Source organism: Pogonomyrmex barbatus, unplaced genomic scaffold (assembly GCF_055798465.1).
Source record: "Pogonomyrmex barbatus isolate J1 unplaced genomic scaffold, ASM5579846v1 scaffold1, whole genome shotgun sequence".
Lineage (NCBI taxonomy): Eukaryota > Metazoa > Arthropoda > Insecta > Hymenoptera > Formicidae > Pogonomyrmex > Pogonomyrmex barbatus.
In genome coordinates this window covers 2,687,798-2,711,422 of record NW_028297098.1, presented here as the reverse complement: position 1 = coordinate 2,711,422, position 23,625 = coordinate 2,687,798, and the positions used below count along the sequence as shown (strand labels likewise).

At 33.4% G+C, this 23,625-nt stretch overlaps 1 protein-coding gene across 5 annotated transcripts in view; it reads right to left on the bottom strand.

Moving 5' to 3' along the window:
• The window catches only part of LOC105425085 (nucleolysin TIAR), a 397,755-nt gene that overhangs the window by 162,685 nt on the left and 211,445 nt on the right, over positions 1-23,625 (bottom strand). The gene's annotated exons all lie outside the window — the stretch shown is intronic.

Genomic DNA, 23,625 nt, shown 5'->3' with positions numbered 1-23,625 from the left:
AACAATATTATTTGGGAAAAGACATAAACTAAAAGACTGAAATATTTTGTGATTAATGTTCCTAGGATTACCATCTCTGGATCACAAGAAAAGCGTATATAAAGAGTACATATAGAGTGCATAAAGTACAAAGAGTACATAAAGTACATAGAGTACATAAGATACATAAAATACATAAAGTACACTCTTTAAAAAAAGATGATGATCCGGGAGCCGAAAAGAGTATATTTTTTGCGTAAAATGTAAAATATATTTAATGAAATAAAAAATTCTAGAACACAATTTTTATTGATATGTAATAATATAATTTTATAAACATTCTAAAATAATTTCATAAAATTTTCATAAAATTTATGCGTGCAGAAAATTTCATGAAATATAACTCCTTTTGGTACAGATTGGTTTAGGAACCATAGCAATTTGAGCCAATCTGATATTACTATTGGTCTAGTGAATATACTTGACTGGCTGATTCTTACATTCCAAAAAAAGAACTCAATGAACATTCAAGATTAAAAATATAATTGGTCAATCAAAAGATACTTTAAAGCAACATCAAGTGTTTTTGTAACATCAAGTGGACCTTAGCTTGTATAATTTTATCATTTTATCATTTTTCGAAAAAAGAGTATATATAGCTTCAATAAATGAAGTATGCTTGTTTTATCACTTCAAAAAGAATACATGTATTCTTAAAAGAATATAATTGGTAATCCTAAATATACTATCTCAAAACTTGTAAAAAATGTGACATAGTTATCTGGAAAAATATTTGAAATAAAAACTTAAAAATAAATTAACTGATAGTTTTTAATGTAAAAAAATTAACCTTTTTAAAACTGATAAATTAAAGAAAATGCTTTGAAGATTTTGCACTAGAAAATATTTTGTTAAGATTATTTCTCGTATATAGAAAATCACATTCATAAAATTCACATTTATAAAAAGATGATTAATATATTAAAAATACTATTTATAATAATGTATATATAATAATGTTTATCTTACACGTATATATAAAATATTATGTAACATTACAAAGAGAACGTTTCTTTTAAATTAAATTATATTAAATAATCTTAAATATATCTGTTTGTTTTTAAACATCAAACATCTTGTAAAAATAAGTTCTATTATGTCGGTCTTTATTATGAAAAAAATAAAGACCGACATAATAGAACTTATTTTTACAAGATGTTTGATGTTTAATGTTTAATATTTAACAATTTTAGGATAAAATTGAGTTATTTAATAAAACTATGGCTGCATTCAGCAGAAAAAGCAACTTTGCAATTGTTATAAAATCCTTTAATATGAATGATTTATACATTTAGATCCATGAAACTAAAAGCAAAAATCAATTATATCAAAGATTTTTACAATAGTTGCAAAGCTGCTTTCTCTGTTGAACGCAGCCTATGTCAACATTCAATATCTATTGTATTCAAAATGAAGTCGCAGTTAATGATATCTTCTTTGTGTCTTAATCACTAGTCACCCACGTGATTCTGGCTATTTTTGGTTACCAATTCAGAGAGTTATCGGTTATTTTCAAACGAGGTGGAAATAACAAACGTGAAATTTACTAGAGTATCTGTAACTTCATATGTCAAAAGCTAGTCAATTTTCTCACTTTTGTAATTTTCGCCTTGCTTCAAGATGCACAATTGATTCCCAGTACCGAATAGAAAAATGCCCTATCATAGGGATAAGTATAGTAATTTTTTTCATTTTCACAAATTTTCATTTTTACAATTTTCAGTATATAGTACACATTCCTATTATATAGAATTTTGTTGGCATACGTGATTGAATTTGTGCATTCTTTCGTAGAATAAACTTATTAGTTATACCAATAATATATATATTTAACTGGAAGTTGAGACCGCGTGAATTTCAGACCGCGTGAGATAGTCTATTTCAGTTTTTGTCTTATTCAAAAAGTCATAAGATAGCTATAAAGGTTCCTTTTCATGTGCTGATGCTCATTGTCAGCATTAAAATAGATAAAAAATAATCATTCAAATTCCATTAGTCTGCGTCAATGTTGATTACGTGATCATCTATTTTGAAGCTAAAAATAAGCATCGAGGATCGACATAAATTGGTACCTTTACACAATCATTAATAAAACATTGTATTATTAATAAAAAAAGAAAATAAATAAAGTAAGAAAGCAACTAAAACAAATCAGCTGTTTTACTCTGTCTTAATTAATTATTTCTTGCTATAATCTATAGACAGAATACTTGTTCTATATATATATACATCGTTGGTTTATACTGTGATAGAACAGTATAAGGTCCGACCCAATGCGGTCCTATCTACTGATCCATTAAGTGGCGCCGCTCGCTGGTAGCAGATCGAACTAGGGTGATTGCGATGCTAAGCTTCGTCCAAATATCGAAAGCATTCCTTCGCTATTTTCGGTAACATTGATGCAGGGTAAGGACATGCATTTATCTTATCAAATTGTTCTTGATTAAAATTGCAAGAAAAAACGGAAATTTAGAAATATCTGTAGTTTTTATAAATATAATATACTGACATAAATATAACATTTGATTTCGAGATGTCGAGATATCGACATCTCGAAATCAAATGAGATATCGAAGATTTCAAAAAAGAATCACAGAAGTATAATACAAATTCGTAATTGCATTCTAAGGATGTTTTATAAATAATATATAAAAAATGGTAACATCATCCAAATATCTTGATAATTAGTAATTATCAATTTACATATTGACACACACACACACACACACACACACACACACACACACACACACACACACACACACACACACACACACACACACACACACACACACACACATACACACACACACACACACACACATGCGTATAGATATATAATCTATTTACGTAAAAAATATTTTTGTAATTAATTGAGGAAGTTGTTATTTTTGCTAGTTGATAATTAGACGATATTCATTAAGCTTCGAAATTACAGTTTATTAGCATTTACATTTCGTATTTGCAACGTAGCCGTTCGAATCAACCGATATACACAAGAGGTAATTTCATGTTTTCATGCATGGTCTAAAATGACATTTGTGGTATTAATGAAAAGTTTCGAAATGCTTCATATAACGAGGCTTTAAAACATCGTGCACATTGATATCATTCTGTATTTAATCTCTGATATTGTCGCTAATTACGGAGCTAAACGTTTTGTAATTTGGCGCAAATGCGATGCGCTGTATTCATGTAATTTCATAATAAATAGAAACAAGTGAAATCATAAAGCATATTATCGTGTGATTAAATGGAAAGTCAATGTTTAGCCTTCATAATTTTAATATCAAATTACAGTTTCTGTAAGCCGTTAATGTACTTATTTAATTTGCTAAATTAAAATTTGAAAGACGTTTCTTTTAAGTTACGATTAAATTTTAGTTATAATTATTTAACTTTTTTAAGATAATTTTTTAATTGTATTATCAGCTTTTTGAAAAATTTTGTATCTAATGCCTATACCTAATAAAAATAATGTTTTTTTACATACTGGAATTCTTTTATAAAATATTTAGAAATTTATAAAGAATAATTCATAATAGCGTATAATTTATTAATAAAATTTGGATTTTCTGTCATTTTTAATTAAATTAGGAACAAATTTGAATCTTAAGAAGATATTATCTCGCGCTTTCAACACCGATACAGGAGAACGCCATGAGGAGTAAGAAACATCTTAGCGGCTTGCAGACGAGCTTGGCTCACGTTCAAGCTTATAAATAATTCCGTTTGTGACCGCAATCGCAGTACTCGTCGACTGCAAGGCGCAGAGGATAAAATGACATGTGGAATGTACGGTGACGTGATACTGAGCACAGAGAATCTATGAACTATTGGCATCCGACATTGCCAAATAGGAATCTACACTCATTGATATTTACTATGATGCATCAAATACTGTTATCACTTTAGTACGAAATAATATTTTTTGATTATTTTTTTCGTGCAAATTAACTTTGTTATATTGCAAATTGTATATCTTATATTAGATAAAGAAACTTTTTGTATCAGATAAATTGTACAAAATATTTATTATTTAGTTCAAATCTATTACATTTTATTCTTGCTTGCTTATTGATTTATTTTAAAATAAACAGATATATACAAAGAAGTAACAGTTTCATATATTTGAATAAAGAAAAAGATCAATATTTCTATATAAAATGTTAATTTGTATTGAAAATACTAGATATTTTTAGACAAAATAGCGTGATATTATATAAGCTATCTCGATAAAATTGTATTATTATCTTCCTTGTTACTGCACCCACAAAGAATATCGATCCAAAGCATTACATTGCAGACAAGATTTCTCATTATCTTGAACTAATGAAGAAGCCGACAACGCAAAATCGACTGATGCATCGCGATTATTCTATCCATCCTTGTCATATATTCTCAAGATTATAATTTCATGTTTCTTTTTTTGTTTTGTGTGTGTATTTGCGGAGTCACGACAGGGTTAAGCTGAGTCGATTACAGATAACATGGCAGAAACACAACGCTGTGGCCTGAGCGATTTTTATTTTCCGCACATTAGTTTAAATTCTATCATAAATTGACTCTTTTACGGAAGAGAGACCATAGATGGGGCTTCAAAATGGAATGGAACTGACGGGGAAACGTAGAGTTCCGTGATGGAGGGAACTAAGAGCGAGAGACGAGAAAGTCGGGCTTACACGCAGATAGAAGATAGAAGGACGGAGGATGAGCCTCGGGCAATTCGCTCGACATCGCTATGTTGTAGTAATTGCAGCTAATTAAGAGCTTGAACTCTCTCGTCTCTCTCTCTCTCTCTCTCTCTCTCTCTCTCTTCTCTCTGTCCTAGGGCCCCGTGCCGGGTCTTCTCCAAAGGGCACGTGGTAACCTCTGTACGCTACGTCTTTCTATCCGCCTAACCGCCGCCTTGTCTACTATCTACCGCCGGAAACAGTATATCAAGATGCCATTCGACCTACCACGATCAACGAAGAGGATGTTTTGCAAGAATGGACAAATATCGTTTCTTCTTCGACCCTTTCAGGATAACAACTGACGTAATTACTGGTACATCTGACTACTGATGAGTTACTATCGACTATGTTATTGTAGGATAGATACCTTTCACGTGCATTGATTAAGATTAAGTATTACGTCTTAGACGCTTATCTCGATTCAACATAATAAGTGAGCAGCCATATAACAGTCTAGTTAGTTAAACGATGATAAAGTTTGATTATTACATATATTCGCGACGTAAACTTTCTAATATTAAAAGATTAGTAATTTTTGCAAAAATTTATTTGTTACAATTTTTATTTTCTAATATTGGAAAAAGTTTTCTAGTATTGGAAATAATTATTTACCTTCTTCTAAGTTTAAAATAATGTTTCACGTTCCTGTGTAATGTATATTATCAAAATATAGACTTTTATATAACTTTTAATTTCGTTATATAAATGTTATATAAAATATATGTATTCTTGATTTTATTATAAAATGTTATAAGAACTATCGATTACAAAAAAATGATTATAATTTAGCTAATGTTATTGTATGATATTTTTTAAATATTACAAATTTCAATATTAAAAGTTATCATGAATTTTAATTTATTAAATAGCATTTAACAAATATAAAACTAATAATTGTCAACGATTTTTGTATGCTTATATTAAAAGCTAGTTAAAAACTCATAAATTTTGGGAAGATAATTTTGTACTTTCTGTTTGACATAAAAATAAAGCGCTTTATTTGCAGCATCCTACAGTTTATGTAAAAACATACGTTTTCTATGACAAAATGCGTAAGTGTATGCAGATCAAAATAAAAATACAATGATGCATGTGAATATTTTTGCATCGAGAGCCAAAAATCTATGGTAGAATAATGTCATCATAATACTTTTTTACAGAAAGCTGAAATAAATGTACTGTATGTAGATACTAAAAAACTCAACTGACTTATTGTCATGGTTTACGTACGTTTTCATAAATCCCCGTAATCATTTTTTTTGGCTTCATATAATCCCGAATTATCGAAAGTATTGTTTCATATTCATCTTAAAAACATCATGAAAGATTTGGACTTAAAATTTATGTCAATTTATCAAAATCTCAATTTAAGTTAAAGAAAAGACACAAGAAATTTTTATAGAGAATGAAAAGAAATGTAATACACATTTTTTGATTAATATATCATAAATTTAATATATCAATTAAAACACAGAATCTATTCAGAATCTATTCAAAATCAGAAGTCTATTAGCGAGCGGTTCTTAATGCTAATTGCTAAAAATAATATCCACGAGTGTATCATTCATCATTGTGCAAACATCTGTAATATCTGTATCGATTACAGATAGTGACATTCCCAGATGTCTAATGGTTGTATTGCGCGATATGTTCTATGGTTATAGTAGCTTAACAAGTCAGCCTCTTCGAGTCGGGATATTGTCTCTCGGAGTTTCGCCGTCGTTACCACGCTCGCTTACGTTTGATCGATGACTCCTCCATCGGGCTGATAGACGACATCGGTTACAACTTGCCTTGTACTAGACGCAGGAAGTTCATACGTCTATTGCGCGTACACACATCTGTCAGCCTTAAGATTAACGGGACAGCTTGTCCACGTGGCTATCCATATTGGAATATATACGAAAATTTATGGACAATAATCCGAATCGTTTTTTCTGCATATTGCAGGATGAGTAATTTGTCGTTGGATCCGTGAAAAAGATGCTCGTTAAATTGCGTAGAAATGACTAAAAAGTTAAGTGGAGAAATTAAACAACATGGACGTATTGAATATTAAATGTTATATGACATTTTTTTTTACTAAACACATACTAAGGACACGAGGCTTACTTTTAACAGTCACAAGAGTATGTTGATAATAAGAAATATATTTTATGCGGCATATATTTATGGTAAAAATGTAACTTCTGTTATTACCAAAATCTGATAATGTCCCGTAATTGTAATTACTAAAATGTAATACATAGTTTTTTTTGACATTACTCTCTACATTACATATTATACCAATTAGACAGAAGAAGTCTAAAGCCCGTTTACAAAGTAATAAGTCCACCTGCGTGTTGAATTTTTCGTGCTTCGTATACCCACTGTTTTCTCTTGAAAGTAAGTTCGTGTTCACATGGTAGAGAGAGAGAGACCGAGATATTATGTAATTGTAACTTTGCGTGAGGTATAATATACTTACAATAATTTTGCATATTTTCTAAAGTACTGATATATGCTACAATTGTGTTTTTTTTTCTTATCATATCACGCCTGATAGCACACTGTGCGTAAATGTGTGTGTGTGTGTGTGTGTGTGTGTGTGTGTGTGTGTGTGTGTGTGTGTGTAAATGTGTGTAAGTATACGTATATTTACATAAAGTAGCTATCGATATGAATTAAAAAAAAGTTAACGCATACAATTTATTCCGCAAAGAAAAAATTTAAGAACAGTTGACAAAGATTAAAAGTAAATTAATTAATCTTAATTTTATATCAGTAAAAGCATTAAAAGAAGCTTTTATGTGTTACGATAATTCTAATTCTTTTATCTTTTATGTCATTTTATCTTTTATGTACGTTTCAAACATAAGGATAACATACATATATGAGATTTCAATTTACTAAGTTTAATATTTGCAATTATAAAGGAGCAGTATAACAGTTTCTCGTGACTAGAAGTCTTGTGTCCTTTGTAAGAAAATTTCAGCGAATTATTGGATTTCCGTGCACGCATAAGTAAAGACATGCACGCATAGATGCGCCATCGCGACCAAGATGATATAGCGATCCATCTGGCAAGTAGTTGGGACAACTTAGTTCTCGTGCGTGCGAGAGAGTTTCCGTGTCTCTGTCGCTCTCCCCCCTTCTCCCATGGGTGTCTGTTCTTGCATGTGCACGGATATACGCGCTAATATAGACACATACAAACATACACATATATATGTACACCCTCACGTGACGTACAACCCTGTTCGTGGGGTAGACAGCGGCTAATCTACGTGTACGAAACCATTTAATACACAGCGGAACAAAGGTGGACTCCCAACGCGCGCACGCATACGTGCTCGGCCTCGAAGATGTGCTCGTGTATATACAGAGAGACAGAAAGAGAGAGAGAGAGGCGAGGGGGGGGGGGGGGGGCGAGTGAGTAAATGGTTGCAAGATAGGAAGCAGTCAATAATTCACGCATTACTCTCGGTTATTATGCTACTGTGGTCTGCTGTGGCCGTGTGGTCGGCGATTCGGCTTTACATTTGCTTTACCAACCATAGTATCGGCCGAATCGCGCATACGCTGATTTACTAATTCGTAACCGCGTACCACGTACGATAGAACTCTATCAACTTATTCATAGAAACTCGCAAGCAAGTATCGTTCTTCCTCTCACACGCCCTCCCATCGCTCGATTTACGCTCTCTCGCGGAATGCTTACCGCGAGAGTGGTCCTTGCACCAGGTATACCATCTCGAATTGTTGCGCGTACGTATCTGCATGATAATGGAGCACGCGGATACCTCTTGGCTGCGATCACATCTTCGGGCGGCGCGGTAATTTCCAGCCGTGCGCAACGTCGAGATGAAACATTAGACATTTCGACCTAGTTGCAGCCAAGATCGCATCGCAAAACGGAGCTTGCGTCGCTCAGAACGTTCTTGATTCGTTTGTATCTGGTCTTCCGCTTAGCTTTCGCTCGGTCGCATCAACACTGTGTAACGGAGAAGATAGATGACGATCCATTTTCTAACGATCGTCCACGTATATGTTACAAACGACTTTAACCAGCAGATTAATCAACGTAACTGAAACATCTTGACACTTATGTGATTGTGCTAAAACGAAAGATGAATGTTGCTTAATAACCAACTTTATGTAAATGTATATTGTCCTTTCGCAAATTTATATAAAACTTGTGTAAACTATTCATACAATTTTAATTATAGTATTCTTACAATCTCTCTTGTAATGTAACTTTCTATTGCGTATTGTTAAGTGTCATTGTTTGCATACTGTTGGAAAAAAATCTCCGCTTATGATCATTGACTGTGATGAAAGAGATACTTGTCTATGCTTTCTTCTATGTTAAGAGCTGATCCATGAAAAATTAAAACATGTCTTGCCGCTATTATTTACCTTACTGTGACAGTAAAGAAGAATAAAGCAGCAACGGAAAAAGAAAGATCACTTTTTACTGCGTCTGAGCAGAAACTCTGGCCTGTTTGTCTTTCGCTAATTAACTGAACATGAAATATTTTTCACAGACGCCTGGGGTCTTCTAGGTCGGAAGTCAGGGAAAGAAGAAAATAGCAAACGAAAAGGAAACTGAGTTGCGAGTTGATTCTATTCAGAACTTTTTCGGATCGTTTGTCAATTTTTCCTGTAGAATATAAATTATCGGAATTATTAAAAAATGTAAATAAACAAAATGAACAAAATGAACGAATAGAATCTAGACAGTGAGAAACTCATTATATTAAATTAAACATCTTTTTTAAATATTGGTTAACAAATAAGTTTTCAATTAATATTACAATTAACATATGTTTAATGTTTTTGAAGTCTAATTAACTAATTTATTCTTTGTAGATAGATTCCACAAACATTTCGACATTTCTAATATCAATATTTTTTTAATAGTATTTTTAATAATTTTTAATAGTATTTTTTAATAATCGATGCAATATTCACACAACTCTATAATCACTTTTGAAAGTAAGTAGTTTGAGATTAGGATATTTATACAATCTAGTACGAAAGTACTGTCGCACAATTACCATAATGATATTCATACTTTTCATACGGACGTTGCATATCGTTAAAGATATTTCTCTAAGATTATTCTATTTTTATTACACACATAATAAGTTTGTACTTAAAATATTCATTGCATAATAATCTACATCTACGACAAACTTCTATGCTCACTGCCGTCCGCATTATATATAATAGCATAAAATAATAGCACATCGAAATTCCATTTGATAATCGATCTTGCAAGATAAACAATGTCAAGTTCTTCACTGTGTTTTAGGATCATTATAACGGAAGAAAGAAAGAAAAGATGGAGATCGTAAGCGACGAAAGAGAAAAAAAATCGCATTCCATAAGTACGTACGTAACCGGGAATTCATTTTCTCTTAAAACGTTGGCAGGTTCCTTTCATTATGAATGTTATTAAACGCCGGAGGTCCTTTAGACTCGACGGTGTGTTCAACATTTAAAGCGTCGAAGTTTTTTCTGCTCTCTTTTGTGAGCTTTTCGTCACAACTCCCTCTTCCTGACTGACCCGCGTCTTTTCCAAGCGTCTCCCTTATCGTCCTCCATCCATTAAAAAGTAGCTTCATGCGGAAGGTTTGTCTTGAAAGTTGCAATCTCGTGCGATTCAAAGTTTCGTGCGGCACGGTTTTGCAATGGCAATTTTGAAAAATGCAGTCGCATTTATGTGTGGACATACAATACGCGTGGACATGGTACATGTATAAGATGACAGGATCGTGCATGGATATTCGTAAGATTTACTTCGTCTGTCTTTACATTTGATGCTTCTAATTAACTCGGTAACGCGATAATAACAATTATCCGAGTACGAAGTTTCTGCGGAAGTTGCTTCATAGCTCGTCGCTTCGCGGTGTGCATGTTGTATACATATGTATATATATATATGTATATGTGGTGCGTCCGCATGTATATGTGTGTGTGTGTGTGTGTGTGTGTGTGTGTGTGTGTGTGTGTGTGTGTGTGTGTGTGTGTGTGTTGTGTGTGTATTTTATACATATGTATACTCGGTCACGTATGCATCTGTGAACTCTGGCATATACTTGTTCGGTAACGTTTGACGTGACGGCATCGCGCCGCATATGTTTCTCGTAACAACCCTCGCCTATCATCCGTAGGTAGTAAATTTAGGTTTATCCAGGGTATCCACGAGACGTTGTTGGTGTGAGAGTTAAACGTCGCCTCATTCTCTGGTTATGTAACCAACTTTGCTGAGGTCGTAGTTAGAATTACTTTCGTTGTAAAGTAACAACTTGATTAATGAAAACGTTGCGTCGATTGCAACTAATGGAAAGTGAATTAACATTAAAAAATAAAATTTGATTTATGCCTGATTATGCTTTTTGAAAAATTATATAAGAGTATTTGCTTTTTCGATGCATTTAAAAAGTCATACGTCATTCATATGTTTGTAAAAAAAATATTCTATTATTAATTATAAATTTGTTTCTTCAATAGAAAAAAATTCAAATTTAACAAATAACTAACTTTGACTGTAAGCTGTAATCATATTTATTTTATAAAATATGTCCTATTTTATAAAATATATCCTATTTTAGGTCCTATTTTTTAATAGTTATAATACATGATAATTGATGCAATTATCAAATTATATACAATATTTAATAATTTTGAATACTGTACGCGTAGACGTATATATTCGATAATATGACTTGTTCCAAGGAGTAAAGCTCAAAATACGATTTTTATCACTGGTTGACAATGTTAGCGTATCTGTCCGTGAAAATCGTACTTTCATCCGGGTTCTGGTTTTGCTCATGGACGAGGTAGGGCAAGGAAACGAAACAGAGGAACCGACAATTTACTGCCTTTCCTTCCTAGAAAAGGTCCGGCTAAATAAGAGAGCTGGGGTCTTATTAGCAGATGATGGGGACGACGTTATGCCCTTCCATGCTTCCTCAGGAAACAACGCTGCCTTAAGTTAACGGAACAGAGACGCAGAAAGACGCCAGTGGATGGAGGTAGTTTGTCAACCCAGAGCTTGTTCCCGGTCTGGGCGAACCTAATTAAAGCTGTACACTTTTCTTTCATTACAGCTTCTCTATTCGCTAAACCCTACAACTTCAGCATTCATCTCTTTTTTATAGTAAATGATTCGTGCGATATCAGCTACTCATCATTTGTAAATCATTAATATTTATACTTTCTAGGTCTTTCTTACTTGTCATGTATTCGAAATCGTCGTACTATTAAGTAATTATGTTCTTTGATTCTCATATTTTGTTTTTTATTTTTATGAATACAACTTATTGTAAATTAATGAATTTGAGTAAATATTTCATCTTAAATAAATATTAATATTTTAGAATTTTAAATGTGTTATGCGAAAATTATTGTTATTTTGTATAAATTAATAATTATAGCATATTATGGTACTTAGAATTCAACAGCTCTTTTATACTTTCCGCACGATATAAATATGGCACAAAGAATAAAAATAAAAAAGGTGGCAGTGGTCAAGAGCATCTTGTTGGTCCGCTCAATAGCATTTCTTCGCGGAGAAGTAGCTTCATGCTCCATGTACGAAGAAGGTAAACGTATCCCTGACACGGGGTTTCAGCCAGAAGTTCTGTGCTTGCTTCGATACGGTTCGCTCGCCCGTACGTTCCACAACTGAGTCCCAGCTTTCGGGTGAATTAGCAACCGCGCGGCTAGCTATACTTGAGCAGTCGTGTAATCTCGCGTATAGGCTGTCCCTTTCATAAACGCGCAGGGCATTGTCGGTTGCACACGAATGCCTGGGTACCCAGTGGTTACGGTAATGAAATTGCTACGCTACCCCTACAGCTGATATTATTCCGCTTCCAACAGGAATACCGGCCATTGCGTCGGTTGGTTTAGGGACCAGCCGAGTGATATTTCGCGAAGTTTCCTCGAGCTATTCGCAAGCTCTCTCCCATTAAGCACGTATAGTGTCCGTTCTCTCTGTCTGATAGACACGTCGTATCCTACGGCCAAATGCGTATGATAGTCGTTCGAACTATTTACGTACGTTACCGATTTAGTATCAACCAGAAAGATTATTTTGCCGCTGTCACTTTGAACATAAGGTTAAAATATAAAATTTGCAAAAGTGCAGAAAAAAATAGAGGAAACTAACTACAATTTAGTTAACAATAAATAAATGTAAAGTGCGTTTGCATTTATTGAGAAATCTTGCTTAAAGTAACGTATTATAATTAACATTTTAAAAATTATGTAGAGAAATAATACATTTTTTTCTACTATTTCATAATTCAAATAAGTCACGAATTTAATATATTTAATTTAATATTTGATAAAAATGTATAAGAAATGTAATTTACGAATTTAAGTTTTTTTGAACAAACACATAACATTTATCACAAAAATAGTAGGTCGTGTTGTACAATAGATGTCATTTTTTTACAATTTTATTTTTACAATTAGTCGACCAGCATTGTGAAATTTAATTAATGCTATTTTAGATGTCATTTCAATGGATTCTTCTATACTTTTGTGAATATATAATTTGGCATAGGAAATTTATATATCGCGTCATAAAGCAGTTCCTATTTATTTTAAATTCTGTGAGTGAAATGAGTAATGTTGAAATATTATGCTTTATATAAAACAGCAAGCAGCGTAATATAGGATTGAAAGTATAAATTACGGGCAAATTTGTAAATGAATCATTTGAAACTGAAATATGAGCGTAAGCTGGCTACAGCCGCGCAGTGAACATTCCAGTTCTGTGCCTGCGTAGTCAATATTTACCTGGCAAACGCCGTGCAATGAATTCGTGCAGTCTGTGCGAAATGACGTTTTATGTTATGTTTACATTTTCATTATTTATTTTACGTGGTATCAGCTGTTCACCACGTAGAACTATTTAATGTAATTCAATGAAAGGTGAAACCTTTAACTTGACCATTTAGACGAATAAAGGATTGTAACAACATATCCATATCTTAAATTAAAATGTCACTCAACAAAATATTGCAACAAAGTATTAATTTTTTAATGTTTAAGAAAATATATTTATAATTGAAATAAATTTCTAAATATAAGGAATATTACAATGTTATCTATATTTAAAGAAGAATACAATAGCGATGTAAATTCGGGGATTCTAATTTTTTCATCTTTCGTCTCGTAATGCAAATAATAAAAGGATAATATTTCACTCCTCTTATTTCATTAATAACGCTCAGAACTGATTTCATCAAATAATGTGGTAGATATAACGCGAGTTATCGCTACATTTAATGACGCGATCGCCGTTTTAATTATAGCGGTCATTCAATATTATCGAAACACACCGTATGTCCTATGCAAACGAATGCGTCAGTCGAAACACGGATTATCTTCGGCGTTTAAACGTAATCATCGTATCTACCTATGATTGTGTGGGTCAGGATTAGTTCTTCGATTAAGCTTAACGCAATCGCATATCACTCAGAATGCCTTCTAGTGGTAACGACTATTTTATACAGAGTGCACGACGATGCCGAACAGAGGATTACTATTCTAAGGAAAATCAGCAATGATTATGGGGATGTGAGAGCCACTGCTCCTCTCAGTTCAAGTAGCAGTTCAATTACCGTTACCACGCTAACGACTGTGCCAGAGGACCGATAATGTCGCGATACGGGTTAGGTGCTGGCCGCGGTTCCTTTATGCTAACGAATGCTTACACACCGAAAGCCCTTGCATAGACGATCATATATTGCATGCCAAAGATAGTGGAGAAATTAGCTGAAAATGGTGATCTCTTCGGCATATTGTAGTAATCATCTTTACCAAGATATTATTTTGCACGATAAGAATAGCGGTATACACTTTAAAATCAAAACGCGATAGTATTGTTGTATTTTATAATGTAAAAGATAATTATGAAAATATTATATATATATATATATATATATATATATATACTATATTATTATATATATATATATATATACGTTTCTCAAGTAAAAATAAGTCTAATTTGTTCATATTTATTATTATTTACATGACAGATAAACCAAATTTTGAATACTGTTAACTAATGATTTATCATAAAGCATGTAAAAATATTTTTAATTCGTAATATGTATCTGTTAAAATGTTTTACGAAAAAAGAATTTTTTAATTTATTATATAATTTTTATATGAAAGACATTAATATAATCTAAAAAGTGGAACTAGCGTAAACATAAAGAATATATAATGCGTATTTTGAGGGAAAATCCCCTGTTTTCTTAATGATAAACTTCCTTTTTATACAGCTGCTCTAAGTGAGGTTTTCTCGAGGGAACCTTCACAATTTATATTAATGGAGTGAATGCGTGAAGGCTCTGTAAACCGCGTGAAAATACCGTCGACCTAAAAGAACATGACAATTTATGGAATATTTACATTTTTAAGTTTTAGTATTTAAATATATTTACGGTATGGATAGTAAGCTCAATTATTAATCATTTTTAAAATATTATCGGTGAATAGTGCCGTTATAATTATCTTAGAAAAAGAGGTGTCTGCTTTTTTAATGTCTTCTATTCGACGACAGAAACATTTTGAGTTTTGAATTTATTCATGCTATAAAATTAATTAGACTCTTTTAATTAATTCCTAGAATGGCATGTTTAAAAAAACCATTAATATTTCACGGGTACAAAAGAGTTTTCTGGGGGAAAATGAACGAGTTCGTGGACAGAATACTCAAGATTACCGGCGACGCGCACGCGTTGTGGAGAGAACGAATGAACGAGCGATCTGATCTCCATGGCGCAAAGAGAACGGTAACGAAAAAACACCGAGTGCGAGCTGACGGGGCGAAGTGGTACCCGCCGAAATGCGCCATTGTGCAAGTCCCGTAGCTCGTCGCTTCATGCGGCTATTACTGCAATAATATCTCGGATGCAGCACGGTGCAGCACAAAATGCCCAATTAGGTATGAAGAGTGCGAAAAAAGAACAAGTCGACTGGCGAGAAAAAGAGGATGAAATAGAAGTGAGAGGTGAGAGGGCTAGAAGAGGTATGACAGTGAGAGATAGAGAGCGGTCGCAGGTTATATTTGAATGTGCAAATGGTAGTCAACGTAGAGCGGTGGGGAGGAAATAGATCGTGTATGGGAAAAACGCGTTGGTAAAAGGAGGAAAGAGTGCAGAGAGGGAGGGGAGACGGTGAGAGTGTAGTGCCGGTAGATAGGTAGGTAGAAAAGGTAGTGCACCCCCTCCCCCTTCCCTACTGGCAACCGTCAGAAGGTGAGAGTGGGCCAGCCAAGGGGTTTTGCGCAATGCGCCCGTTACCGCTGCAGTGGAGTTTATTCCTGATCTCTGCGTACGTTCCTCTCTGTTTGCACGCTATTGTGTGTCACAGGCTGTTGCAGTTTGCAATTTTTTATGTATGGGTCGCGTTGTGATCCCTGACTTTGAACGCGCGCAGAGTGAAATAGAACCGTCGCTTCTTCCTCGATTTCTTTGTTCTTCAAGCGAATGATCACGATTGACTTACGACATTGTGAGACAAACATATTATTTATAGTTTGTACTTACGCGATCGTCTTGGATCGCGGAGACGACTGGAAAAGAGATCTTGCATCGACTTTGACATTTTCTAATTTGTAGATCAAGCGTTGCTCGAGAGTAAAATAGCAGCACTCTACCTACCACGCGTCGATCTCACTGAGAAAGGACTGTCCTATTGCCGTTTTCGTCGAGTTCATTGTCTCGCGTTTGCATTGTTATTCATATTAGAAGGTAGGTTATTAATGACCCATTTCTCTCTCTTCATTTCCGGCCACGTGCCGTCAGTTCGCAATTACGTAGAAACGGTTAATATGAATATTCGGTTAATGGTTTAAATAGATTATAATACTCGTTTAATTTATTACTGTGATGTATCGGCACATTAATAGCACATAAATTAAGAATAATAATTTTCAGTATTTGTTTTTAATATTCAATATTTTAATATTCATTATTTAGACCAAACTTGAGATATCTAAGTATAAAATAGTTATAATCATAATTTAATTCTTAAAAAATACTTTATCATTGATTAATCATTAATTGATAATTTATTTTAATAATTTTAAATTTAATAAAAATAAATTTTAAATAATTATTAGTTATTATTTTGTACTGATAAATATACAATATATATGTTTACATTGAATGATATGGTATTTCGTTAAAATTGTCAGTATACTAGTATATTGAGCAAACAAAGTTAAATGTGTCAAAGTTATAAATTCTACAGAAATTTATGGCATGTAACATATAGAAATACATTGCTACGGTATCGCAGCATGATCGAATATGCATTTACTCGGTTTTTAATATGACGTTTTTTCTATTATTAGATGGCACTCTAAAATATCGTTTCGAACGTGACTTTTCACCTCAAAAGCAGCTAGCTTCCAGCAGCTAGTGTAGGTTTCTTCCGTCGAAATTCTAAACCATTTGAAAGATGAGAAATTCAAACGATTTCTATTGCTGTACCTTGAATGCTTTGAAGAAGTAGATAAATGTGAAAAAGTACATGAATCTTCAAAGTTCGATAGCCTTCAGAATTGTGTAATAAAAATGTGTAAATATGTTATTGTTGTAAATGCATTTCTTGTGCATAGCAATTATTATTTTTTTAGAGAAAGATCCTTTTACTGTATATAAAATTCTCAAAAATCTTCTATTTGCTTATGTTTAATATCTAATAATTTAAATAAATATGTAGTAGTTTTTTTTAATATCTAATAATTTTGTTATTATATCCTATATTGTATTCCGATTAGTTAAATACACGCATATTAAATTACTATCAAAATTATTTAAAGTAATTTGGATTATATTAATTAACATAATTATTATATAAAGAAATGTTGGAATAATGGACTATAATTACTTAATTTAATATATTTTGTTGCAGTCATTTAATATATTTACGTTAAAATGTGTTGATTATATGCTATATTGATCGTCAATATAGCATTAATTAAATTATTTACTGCAAAAGTTGTTTATTGTTGATTACTGTTACATTTTACATGAAGCTTTCAATTGTTAACGCAAGCAAAATCAACAAAAGCACAAAAGCTAAGTAATTAGCACGTACGCACATGTACCGAAACTTTGTGCACATAAATTATGACTTTCTACTCTTTCAACCACACATTTGGCAAGCACCGCCTCTTTTGCGCCATTCTGCCGATGATACAAAACTGTTAGCCGTGATATTCGTGCCCGTGTAATGTGCCCTGCCGCGGAAAAATGTCTGACGCATCCGAATTAATACACCGAGCCGTCAAAAAAAAATGAGCCGCTAGAAGCAGACAGTGTAGCGCGCCGTACGTGCAAGTAAGAGAGAAGTATTTTCATTTTCGCCCCGCAAAGCTGTTTCCGCAGAACATAACCAGCGGACTAAAGTCCATCAAATGCAATCCCGGTCGGGCGTTTTAAAAAGATTATTCGAACGGGAGAAACAACTCACGGGAAAAGCGAAATGGAAAAGTCGCCTTTCGCATTATCTGTTGACAATTCATTATTGGATTCGATACACCCGCTTTCGAATTCCAATAGCGGAAAAGTTTCCTGCGCCGTGCACCGTGTCTGTACGTATTGTATCAACAAACAAACACGCAAACATACGGCCGCGTACCGACCTGCGCCGGTTATTCGTATGTGCACTTATACGAGTCCTCGAAATAAACCCGACGCCGAAGGGAAGGGTGGGTCCTACCGGTGTGTTTATTTAGAAAATAAGAACGCGTCGTTCGAAACTTGTATACCCAACTCACCCGACTTCCCTCTTCTCGCTCTAGCGTTGGCCTCTATCCACCCCCCGTCTAACCCGTTGTTACCGCGTCCTGCTACTAGCAACGCACGTTCGCCCGCCTTCGTGTGGTTCTCGCGTATTTTTCTTCCCGCATTCGAAACGTTCCATGCTTGTGATTTTTTCGTTTCTTTCTATATTTGGTTCCGCAATATTTTAGCAATAGCCCCAACATGCTCGTGAGGAAAACGCATAGCAGCTGTGGGGATGTACGTGCAACATAGTCGACTTGGGTGTACTTCCTTTATAGATCTATGCATCTATATGTTTTTTTCTCCTTTATTCCCTTTTTTTATTACCAGGGAGGGATTGCCAATTGAAATTGCACTCAAGAAAAGAAATATTTTTTAATTTAATGAATAATAATATTTAATAATACTTGATTTCTTAACATTTCGAATAAAATTATTTAAATGATATTAAATAACATCATGTATTGTGTATTATAATAACTGCAATACATTATTAATTATTAATATATATATGTGTCTATGCTGACTTTAAATAATGGTTATGGATATTTCATTAAAATAGTAAGAATTGTATGACACTTCTAAAACACATAATTTTATAAATGTAAAATCAAGGTTTTTTTTCACTGTTACAATTGATTATCCGATATTACATATAAAATATTTTTCATATGTAATGTTATCAAACTAGTTAGCTTTCTCTTGTAATAATCATGCCGCTCTAATTTAAAAATTTATTTGATATCAGTAGCATTATCTTGCTACAGATACGTATCGCGTGGCACTACACTTTCGTATATTTTTCTTTTATTGTACTCTTAATACTTCTCGCTTACATCCTTCCTCGGCTTTGCAATATTTCTACGATGACAACAGACCCTGTAGGATCCTATAGCTGCACCGTGTAAGTATACAGCGTACATGTGACATTGGCGAACCTAGTTCTATCTTTTCCTTATTGATATTTCTCGCGCATCTTTTCCTCATGGTGTTCCTATACTTTTCTTCTAACCAGTATCGCTTTCCGTCTCTATCATCCTGTTTCTTCAATGATGTACTTATAGCTCCCTACGTATCGTCATTTTCGCACTATCCCATTTTCCAACGCCAATTTCTATCGTGCTTACACATATGTTGGTATTCTATGTTGCTATCATATCACGTAACGTTTCTGCCCCACGTTCTCTGGAACGGTCCCGCTGCGCGGGATATATTCATTCCCAACTAGAGATCTTGGGGCAATCGGTCTCCGTCGGCATTCCCGAATAAATTATCCAAAACCGGTGTATTAATAATTCAGAGAACGCTCAGTTCCCGTGTGTGCGACAAACGACAGGGCGGAAAAAAAGGGCGGATGAAACTAAACATGGGTTGCAAGAGGAGGGTGAATGAGAGAATGTTCATTAGGGTACAGTCGGTCAAATACGCCCGAGGGATGAATAATGCTGTGACGATACAATTGCATACACAGGGATTGGTTGTACCTGCTGTTTCGATAAACAAGCATAGGAAAGATCAGCTTGAAACAATAAAATTGTTCGTATTGCGACACAGCTGTTTTGTCGGCTATCGGGAACATTATTGTTATCTCGTTAAATTACTAATTAGGTCCCTTTTGGCTGCCTCAAAATGGTGTGCATTTGTACGAGCCTGTTGCCAAATGTGTGATTCAAAATCACGATATTAATGGTATCATGATGATTTAATAATTTAATTGTGTTTTTTTTAAATGCAATAATGGTCTACGATGTTTGGTCTGATTGAATGTGTTGCTATCGATGTGTATCTAAGGCACTTTTAAAAGTTTTATATAATATATTTATTAAATTGAATAATATTGCGCATAAATGTTAAAATGCACGTTATAACTGTTTGTAATGACACTATAATGGAAAAAAAAATTAATAAAAATATAACCTTTGAACTTCAAATAAAGTTTGTTTCGTTTATATATATATATAAAATCTATTGTACATTTAAAACATGATTCTGCAAATTATAAAAAAGCATTTTATCAAATTATTAAAAAAAGTATTAAATTCAGAATAAAAACATGCTTTTTAATTATTAATCTATAATCTGCAATAACTTAAATTTCAGCAGTAAATATATTTAATATGCATATATATTATATTAATAATAATCTATTTTATAATATTCTTATTTTATAATAATGTAGAATAATTCTTTTTTTATCTCAAATGAGTTAATGCTACAAAATGTCTAATTGTCATCGTATGTTTCACATTTGTTCTGTTCGCAGATAAACTATTGGAGAACACAATTTTTGCGGAACAAATTTTGAGTGGCTGTGTGCAGATTGAACATACCAATTTTATTGCGCACGTCACGTTGCATGAAATTTTCGAGGCAGCGCGACTATCTCGTGAGATCGAGGCGAAACAAATAGCATGCAAAAGCAAAACGAAATAAAAAGAGAAGCTGCGATGACCGAGTGACGACAACGCGGCATGCTAAAAATGCACATGCGCATAACTCAGCGGTTTAATCGCGAATGCAACTACGGTACGCGTAATGAAAGCGCCTCGAAAAACAAGCTGGCAGCAGCAGCAACAGCAGCAGCAGCAGCAGCAGCAACGGCAGCAGCAGTGACGGCGATGGCAACAGCAGCGACTGCAGAGCTAGTAGTAACAGCAGCGATAGCACCGGCACGTAACACACGCAGGCAATATTTAGGAGGGTAGGAAAGGGTAGTAGTAGACAACATTCTTGTGGTGAACTCTCGTAAACACTAGCTCGACCCCAGGGGTGGGAGATCAGTCCCATAAATCCAACCTCTCCCAACCGTCTGGACATTAGGCCGAATTAAAAAGTTATTTTTTCAGTGGCTTCCTTTCCTTCATTGCTTGAGTACGCTTAGCGGCCATACGTGCTCGCCCATTTCTAAGGCATCTCTAGTTCCGACCATAACGGAACGAGAAATGACTGGTACAAAAAGTAGTTGGCTATTTCTCCAGACTGCATCTTAGCTAGTTACGCGGGAAGCGTTACTTTATAAATGTGTAATAAATACGTTTTACTTGCCTCCGTAATTCTTTGTGAATGTATGTTCGATTCAGTACAGAGAGAATGAGGTAATATTTTAATTCTGAGATTGTCTGTAAAAACGTCGTTGTTAATATTAGTAGTAAATTTAAACGTCTTCGTTAATATTAGTAATAAATTTTTAATTAGAATAAATAATCTTTAGAAAAAATTATAAAAAATTTACGAATTAATACATAATTAGAATTTATTACTTTTGTTATAATTAACTATTATTAATTGATCGAAAATTTAATGTAATACGATGTAACATATATTATCATTTTTAACAAAAAAATTTTTTTTGTCCATTGGATTGTGCAATGAGTTAGCAAAGTTCTCTCATGTATTACAAAAATATCCAAAATGTAATAATGCAAAAAGTTAATTCGTAAAAGACCGGTAGGAAGAAATCCGATTCTTTCTTAGACCGCTTAGTTTTAAGTATGTAACGAGTAATCTGCCTAGTGCCTAGGTCTGACTTTGTCCGAGACTTTGTTACTTCGTCGCGCAGAAACAAAGGCTGCTTCTTTTGTATTAAATTTACCAGCTCTATAGTAAAACTGTTAGTTTACGCGGATACTTTATTAATTAACAGGGCAGCCCGAGAGTGCAGTGAATGCCGTCGGTACTCTTAGTTTGTTCCGACTTTTGCCTGGTTACTTTGCTGTTATTATCCATTTAGATATATAATATATGTAACATTTTAATATTTCGGTTGCGTATTTTTCCCTTTAATATAATGTTTATAACGTTGAATATATTTATTATAACAATATCTTTGAATTAGGTCAATTTTAGTAATTGGAATATATGGAAAGTAAACCCAAAAGAAAAGATATACAATATCAAAAAATACATTGCAAAACATGCAAAAAATAATTATTAAAGAAATAGATTAAACATATAATAAATGATAATATTATAAACAATTTTAAATAAAAATATTTGAAATATTTTCATTTTTTTATCCGTTAATTAAACTAAATTAATATAATTTTGAGTATTAATAGAAATTTATATACCTTTATTCTCTATAAAAGTATTGTTTATCTAAAACTATATTGATACGCAACCAAAGATCTTCCTCTGATTAAACGAAATGGACAGTGACAGAGTATTTGCATATTTCATAAGCATCGTTGGCGGGAAGAGGAAAACGCCTCTGAAGAACTGAGTGTTTCGGTGATTAGCATGTCAGAGCGTACACCACTCCGGTGAAGTTTCATCTAGAATTCTGTTTAATTTCTGCGCGCATTAGCCCGCTGCTTCTCTCTTTCTTTCTTTTCTCTTTTTTTCCATTTTGAACTCGTACAACTGTCCACGGTTCTAAATCTAAATTTTTTGCGATACACAACGTCGGAAGAGGTAAACTAAAAGTAGCTGTGTTGTGTAGCTGGCCGAAAGTGGATGCATGGCAAATGGTGGAACGTGTTATTGAAGAAGAGGTGAGATGCCGGGGCCCCACTAGGGAAATTAAGGGGCTTTTTAATCCCACAAGACGAATCGCCAGCATCTCAGAGAAAATTTCATTTTCCTGAAGCATAAACGAAAGATAATAAAAGTAAGCAAATAACGTCTAACGTATTACTCGTGATGCAACACCGGAGACCTGTTCTGATCTCTATATAAGCATCTTATCGAGTATTATACCCGATGTACGCGCGCTGTAATACCTAGGGAGATGCCGCAGATAAGACACCATTATGCAAGATTAAGATTGGGATTAAGCTGTTTCTGCCACGCGATTAATTCAATTGTTTTAAATGGTAACTGAAAATAATAAATAAGTCTGAAATGAATAATAATTAAAATAAATTAGTTATAACAAAATTAGTTATAACAAAATAAATAATAATATTAATGAATACATTTTTATATATTGTTTGAAATGAATAAGAAACCGTGTTATTGTTTTGTTGGCCTTTTTTAAATTAAATGCGCACGAAGACATATTTTCTTATTTTATATTTTATGAAATTCTCGTCTTAGATATG